We start from the raw sequence: 7,642 nt of genomic DNA on the forward strand, positions 1-7,642 counted from the left end.
CTCCACACACCACACTCTGTAAAGCAGTGTGGCTGTGCGTCCCACGACTCAACAGGACCGCTTCTGCCACGTGGCACACAGCTGTCACATACCGCTGGCTGCTCCTCTGAGCTGCCTGGAAAGCTGACTGGGTGGGGTCCCCAGGAAAATCTGTGACTATCTTCTCCCTCCACCCTGTCCACTCTGCCCATTGCTTCCCTCGTCATCTCCCTTCTTTTTCCTTACTCCTTCCTCTTTAACCCTTAAAAAATCTAAAAAGCTGGAATTTAGTATTTCACACCAGCTGGAGACTTGTCAGGGATGCAGTCAGGTCCAAACACTGGCGTCCTGGGAAGGCCCTACTGAGTCAGGCAGAAACCAGCAAGGCATATCACCTGGGCAGGGTGGAGAGAGAGGCCAGGGGAAAATGGGCCAGGAGCAAGACCATCAGATGAGGTCATTCACTCACTAATCTTCATTGGAGACCTACTATGTGCCAGAAAGGTCTTGGGATATATCATAAGATAGATCAAACATCTTGTCCTCATGGGGCCTACAGTCTCATGGGGGGAGACAGACAAACGCCAAATCAGTAATTTATATTAGCATGTGAGAAGGTGATTAGTGCTACTGGAAAAGATTAGAACAGGGAAAGGCAGATGGGTGAGGGTAGAAAGGTGACATCTGAGCAGTCTTGAGGTGGGTGAGGGAGTGAGTCATTTGGGTGCCTGGAGAAAGAGCATTCTGGGCAGCGGAAACCACCAGGGCAAAGCGGGGAGTGTGAGTGGCATGTTTGAGGAGTCGCAAGGAGGTGAATGTGGTGGCTGCAGAGTGAGTGAGGGGGAGAGGAGTGGGAGAGGAGGGTGGAGAGATGGGAAGTGTGAGGCTGGGAGCCATTGGAGGATTCTGAGCAGACATCTAACCAGAACTGACTTTGGTTTTAACAGCATCTTGCTGTCAGATGGCTTTGACCTCTGAGAGTGCAATCCAAGTGGAGCCCAAAATGAAACTGCAGGTCTTGCCAAAGACGTAGAATTTTATGAAGTCAATGAGAGTGATGTTGGAGAACAGCTGGAATCATACAAAGCATTGGCAGATACAGGTCTGGCAGTGTTTAAAAGGACAGTGACAGGGTAGACATTTCAGAAGAATGGTTTAAGTAAGGGCTAAAAGAAGCCTTTGGGAAAACCAAGGAGCCTGGAATTATCTTTGGATAGTTGTGCTTTTTGCAAAATGCAATGCTACATGCAGGATGTCACACCACGCAATCGTGCAATCTATACCCTGCTCCCAAATCATTTAAATTATTCTTGGGTCACACTAAAAATTAGGACAGAGTGGCATGCATGACCAAAACTGTATTAAGTGTAAGATTTTGTTCAGTATACTTTTGGGTATAAATTAATGATTGGTTTCCTTTTTGACATTTGTAACAATGGTTCCTACTACTCCAGGTTGTTATAAAGATTAAATAAGAGCATTCACTCACTAACACATGCAACTCATACTTATTGTGGGTCTTCTTCTGTGTACCAAGCACCAAGTGAGGCTCTGGGGATACAGTGATGAGTAAATAGTGCCCTCATGAAGACAGCATCCCTCAACTGGTATATGTAAATAATGTGTCACATAAAACACTAAGATGAAAAGACATATGTTGCTATGAAAGATTATGTAAGGCAGATTTAACCGAGCTGGAAAATGTATTAGATAGCTATTGATGTATAATAAATCACTACAAACTTAGAAGCTTTGAACAACATATACTTATTATCTCACAGTTTCTGTGAGTGAGGAGTCTGGGCACAGCTAATGGGGTCTTCTGCTTCAGGACTCACAAAGCCACAATCAAGCTGACAGCCAGGCAGCATCCTCATTTGGAGGCTCAGGTGGGGAAGAAGCACTTCCAAGCTCACTCAGGTCATTGGCTGGATTCACTTCCTTGTGACTGCAGGACTGAGGACTCTGGCTTCTTGCTGGAGACCTGCCACAGCTTCTAGAGCCCACCCATACCTCCTTGCCGTGTGGGCTTCCTCAACTTGGCTGTTTACTTCATCAAGTCAGCAAGGAGAGTCTCCAGAGCTAGTCTGATGGCACCTCTTCTATGATGTAACGTAATCATGGGAGTGACATCCCACACCTTTGCCATAGTCTATTGGTTTAAAGCAAGTTACAGGTCTCACTCATACTCAAGCAGAAGGGATTACACAAAGTCAAGAACACCAGGAGGCAGGGATACAGGGAGTCACCTTAGAGTCTGCCTGCCACTGAAGGCTTCCCTGAGGAAGTAACAGGAGAGCTGAGATCAAAATAGTGAATTGGCATTAACTGTATCGACAGAGGAAAGGAAAAACAGTGGCTAGCAACATTGTGTCACTCTTCTGCTTAACAAGCAGCGATGGTTCCTCAATGCCCATGGTTTTGCTCCATATTCAAGGCCAGATAGGCTATCTCTTTGCACTCACTTTCTCCAGCATCCTTGCCGTCACTCACCACCTGCACCCACTTAGACTGCCACTGTCCCTTCTATATATACTCCATCTACACATAATTCAGGCCCAGTATAAATTGATCTTCCCTAAACAATATTTTTGAACATCTATTCAAGTGGAAGGCACCACACTAAACCCTCCTTGAAGTGCAAAGCATAATGAGCCATGGTCCTGGATGCCAGATGGAGGGTGGGGGGCAGGAGATATACCCAAACAAAAAGAGGAAGAATAGGAGGTCCCCTTGCTGAAGGTCCAGCCCACGGGGAAGTTGGTAAGTCCTGCAGAGATTTTAGGATACACAGGAAGCTCCATTTCATACAGTGGTGAATGATCTTTCAGTGTTCTCCCCTAGGCTAGAAATCACAAACGGGTTCCCAAGGTTCAGCCAAAATGACGTTTTTCCGGGAAGGACAGTTGGAGCCGGGAACTGCCCAGCCACAGCCCACACTGCCAAGCAACCTGGCCAGGCCCAGTCAGTCCTTGGCTGGCACCAAAGGCGTCGTTGGCAGGAGTAGGGGATAGCAACAGAAGTCTCCTGCCCTGCAGCCTAGGGATCCCTGACCACATCCAGGGCCTGTCCCGAAAGATTAGGAGCAGAGGTCCCAGTAGCTGCGCAGCCTTAGCCACATCAGCACGGAAAGGGAACATGGATGGAAAGGAAAAGCAACCCAGGCCAGCAGCCTAGAGCCTGACTTCCTCCAGCAGGCAGCCGGTGTGTGTGTTGGGGGGGGGGGGGGGGGGGGGGCAGAAGGCGGGGCCATTAGGGGCGGGATGGATGGGCGGAGCCAGGGCAGGGTGGGGTGGAGGCTGCTTCCCCAGCCCCGCCTCTTAGCCCCGGAAAGAGCGGGCCTTGGAACCACATACCTACCCACTGCTGCAATTGCGGGTGTTTGTCTGCAGATGCCTTAGAGGGCAGAAGCAGCCTGGGTCGAGGGGCAGGCACACCCTGGGGTTCTCCTCGGGCCCGCCCCCCCCCCCCCCCACACTACCTTCCCTGGTGTCCGCTCCACCTGGAGCCAGAGAGCTTTTTCTCAATACCCATTAAAGTTCCTTCCTTTGCTCTGAGGGCAGAGGATCACCTCGCACGATCTGATTCCTCCCCCGCCCCACTGCCCTCGCCTCACCTTCCATCTTTAAGACTGAACTACCCCCAGCTCTGCAGGGCCTTTGCGCAAACTAGTTCCCCACACCTGGAACACTGTTCCCACCATTCTTCATCTAACAAACTACAACTTATTTTCCAGGCCTAGATATCTACTCAGGGAAGCTTTCCTTGATCCCTCCCATCCTGCTTTGGGCTCCTGGGCTTGGCCCACTTCAGCCCTCCTTGTCTTACTTACCAACTGCCTGCCTGCTCCTCCGTTCTTCTCCTTCTTTCCCTTCTTTCTCCCCTTCATCACGGCCTGCCCCACCCCCAAGACTGTGGGGTCGCTGCAGCATCTCCAGTGCCTGGCCCAGGAATGGTGCTCAGTCAGATCATGAACATGCTGCCTGGAGGTCCACCATACCTCTGCCTAGATAGGAGACTCCTGCCATCACTTCATCTCTTAGGCAGCATGCATCAAAAGCCCCTGGTTGGAGGGGGCGTATTACAATACAGATGGCCAGGCCCCACCCCCAGAGTTTCTGATTCAGGAGGTCTGAGGTAGGGCAGGACCTGAGAGTTTGCATTTCTAACAAGTTCCCAGGTGCTGCTGCTGCTCCTGGTCCAGGGACCCCACTTTAAGAATCACTGGGGGGGGGGCAGGGGCCAGGGTGGGGGGGGCAGGGCAGGGCTTACTGGTTGAGTTGAGTTCAGCGCTCTCTGCTTCAGTGGCCCCAGTTTGTGGGTTTGGAGCCCAAGCGGAGACTCACACCACTTGTCAGCCATGCTGTGGCTGTGACCCCCGTGTAGAGTGGAGGAAGACTGGCATGGATGTTAGCTCAGAGCTAATCTTCCTCAGGAAAAAAAAAAGAATCACTACTGGGCCAGCTGATAGTGGTTAAGTTTGGTGTGCTCCACTTCCACAGCCAGGGTCTTGTTCCCAAGTATGGACCTACACCACTCATCTGTCAGTGGCCAAGCTGTGGTGGCAGCTCACATACAAAAAGAGGAAGACTGGCAGTGGATGTTAACTTAGGGTGACTCTTCCTCAGCAAAAAAAAACAAACAAAAAAACCCCAAAACCAATCACTGTCTTAGAGCATCAGAGCATTTCTTCATCAATAAAACAGGGTAACTACTGTCCCTACCATACTAGGTTTTATGAGAAACCAATGAGACAATGCAAATGAAGAACTCAGCATGGTACCTGCACCCAGTAGGTGCTCAATAAGTGTTTGCAATTGTTACTGGGAGTGGGTAGGAGACGTGTCAAGCAGGGACAGCAGGAGCAGAGGTAGGAAAGAGCCCAAGCAGAACAGCTGGGCTGGCAGAAGAGCAAGGCCCAGCACAACAGCCAGGGAGTCCAAGTTGCACTGTGGAAGCAGCTGGGAGCCACACACAGTTCTGGAGCAGGGCAGTGACAGGTGGAAGCTGAATGTGGCAACACTGTGCAGGAGGCTATTGGAGGCAGCAGATCCCATGTGCTGGGTTCTCCTTGGCTATTTGGCCAGGCATAGGGTTGCCAGATTTATAAAAATAAAGGGTATGAAGTTAAATTTCAATTTCAGATAAACAGTGACTAACTTTTTAGTATAAGTATATTCCAAATACTGCATGGGATATACTTATACCAAAAAAAACCCCATTTGTCATTTATCTGAAGTTCAAATTTAACTGGGTGTCTTTTATTTTCATTTGCTAAATCTGACAATCCTAGACAGACATCAACTGCCTGCCCCCAAACCCCCCAGGCTACACACTGGAGGGAGCCAGCCACAGGCTACTCTGCCTCCCTTCCCACCTTCAATGAGGCACCAGGATGGCTGAGGAGCTGCTCTGGTAGTCAGTCTTGCTACCGTGACAAGTGGTCACAGCTGCAGGCCAGGGTGAGCAAGTCCTCCCGCCTCATGCCAGGTTCGCTCAGCAAGGAGCAGCAGGCACAGTAAATAATCCCTGGGTCTGTGACTTAACCAAGCACAGAAAACTACCAAGTTCCATAAAGAAGGAAGGGTCACCTGCACTCGTGGGTTGCTCAAGGAACAAACAGTTGCCCACCGTGGTATAGGCCCACCTGGTGGAGGTACCCATCTGGTGAGTGTACCCAGGGAGAGGAGAAAACAGCCTCTATCTGTAACCCCAGCAATGGGCAAACAAAAGCACCCCTGGTGTTTGCGCACTCAGAGGACACCTCAGAGATGGAGATGCAGACCGCAAGCTAGATCAAGGGTGGTCCCTGACTCGTTCAGCCCAGTTGGGTGTTAGGACAAGTCATACTACCAGAGGCTGCCTCTACTCCCCGACACCCATGATTACCAAATCCCAGATCATTCATAGTTCTGGAAACAAGCCTGTCAGAAATCCAATTTCTGCAACAATCTTTATATCAACTTTTTTTTCTCTAACAAGGAACAATCAAAACAATTTCCATCTTAAGATGGTGCAACAATGCTCCATCTTAAAAAAATACGTGATAAACATTATTGAATGCCTAGTGTGTGTCTTGCCTGTGTTCAGCATTTTATTTAGCTCAGTAGTTCTCAGTCTTGGCTGTACATTACAGTCGCCTGGAGAGTTTTTAAAAATCCCAGTACCCCAGGCATCCGTGTTTGCCCAGAGCATGGTGATTCCAACGTGCAGCCAAGTTTGAGAACCAGTGATTTAGTTTACCCGGTCTAATCCTCCCAATACAATCCTGCAAGGTAGTTTTCATCTCCATTTTGCAGATGAGGAAATTGAGGCTCAAAGGGTAGAGTGACTGTGGCATCTGCAGCTGCAGCCTCGGATCTCTCCTTCCCTCCTCTCTTCTCAGGCTCCCAGGAAGAATTCCCAATGTTTCCAGTGTTTCACTGTTATATATAGTGCTTCCACAGACATGTTGGTGGCATGACACTGCCCTCTGGCCACCTTGAGATAGCTCTGTTCCCAACAGGGCTTTTCTGAGGTACCGAGGGAGACATTGCCTGGGTTCGTGACTTTTGCTAAAGCAAGGATAACCAAGGATCCAACCAGGCCCCGTCATCTTGGGTCACAGAACAATAGCAGCCACCTCTTACTCCCCCGTGCCCAGTACTTTCTGAGTCTGGCTCTCTGCCATTGCGCCCCACCTCTCCGAGCCTTCCTCCCTGCCCTCTCTCTTCACAGCAAACTCCCTCACCTTCTGATCCTTCTCAGCGGATCTTCTTTGCAGGAGCCCTGCAACCTCACACGTTGTCAGAGAGGTCTGATACAAGACAGGCCGCGAACCACAGATCCAAAGGAAAAAACCGTTCCCTGGTCAGAACCTTGCCCGCGGCTCACGGGCTGACCTATCCTTCAGACGTGCGCGCACCTGGACTGACTCGTCCGCTCCTTCCGCGGCGCCTGAGGGAGGAGAGGACGCTCAGCTGGACGAGAAGGTTGGTCACCGCCTGCCCTCTGCTGGCCAGTAGCGGTATTGAGCTCGCTGCCGCTCCGCCAGTGCGTTGGATGGATAGAATGAAGGAGAGCGGGCATTTATTGAGCTCCTGCTGTACATCAGGCACTGAACTGGGCACTGGGGTTCAAGGGCGACCTGCTCTTACGAAGTTCAAATTCAAATGAAGAGGCAGACAATAACCAAATAATCATCCAAGCAAATATGAAATTACAGCTGTGGGTTATGTGAGTGTATGATACGAGGGTCCCGTCCAGTCTCGGGGGTGGGCGAGGGTGGAGGGTCAAGGAAAGCCGCCTCCGAGGAGGGGATGCTTGAGCGCCAGGTGCCTCACAAAGTCATTTCATGTTATCTTGAAAATACTGCAAGGTGGCTATCCCCTTTGACAAAGCAGAAAACGGGCTCAGATTGTGGAAAGAACTTACCCAAGGTCACGCAGCGAGCGGGAAGCAAAGCCAGGTGGGCCTAGGTCGGCCCGATTCGAAAGTCCTCGCATTACCGCTGCTCCTGCAGGTGGGGCTGGTGACGGGCCGCTCGGACATTCCACCAAGCCGCGCCAGAGCTCGGGGCGGGGGCGGGGGCGGGGCGGAGCACGAGTGGGCGGAGCCTGAAGCCTGCCCCCACCCCCCCACCCCCCCTCCCCCCCTCCCCACCCCCCTCCTCCCCGCCTATCGT

The 7,642-nt window shown here is 51.1% G+C and overlaps 1 protein-coding gene across 2 annotated transcripts in view; it reads right to left on the reverse strand.

Moving 5' to 3' along the window:
* ZHX3 (zinc fingers and homeoboxes 3) overlaps window positions 1-7,622 on the reverse strand; it is a 132,340-nt gene extending 124,718 nt beyond the window's left edge. Inside the window, exon 1 of one of the 2 annotated variants that reach the window (XM_070589231.1) lies at window positions 7,393-7,622. The gene's annotated coding sequence lies outside the window, so the exon portion shown is untranslated. The remainder of the gene's footprint in view (window positions 1-7,392) is intronic. The other variant, XM_070589226.1, reaches the window with a different exon arrangement.
* Window positions 7,623-7,642: the final 20 nt, after the last annotated feature.

The sequence above is a fragment of the Equus przewalskii genome, chromosome 21 (assembly GCF_037783145.1).
Source record: "Equus przewalskii isolate Varuska chromosome 21, EquPr2, whole genome shotgun sequence".
In the NCBI taxonomy this organism is placed as follows: Eukaryota; Metazoa; Chordata; class Mammalia; order Perissodactyla; family Equidae; genus Equus; species Equus przewalskii.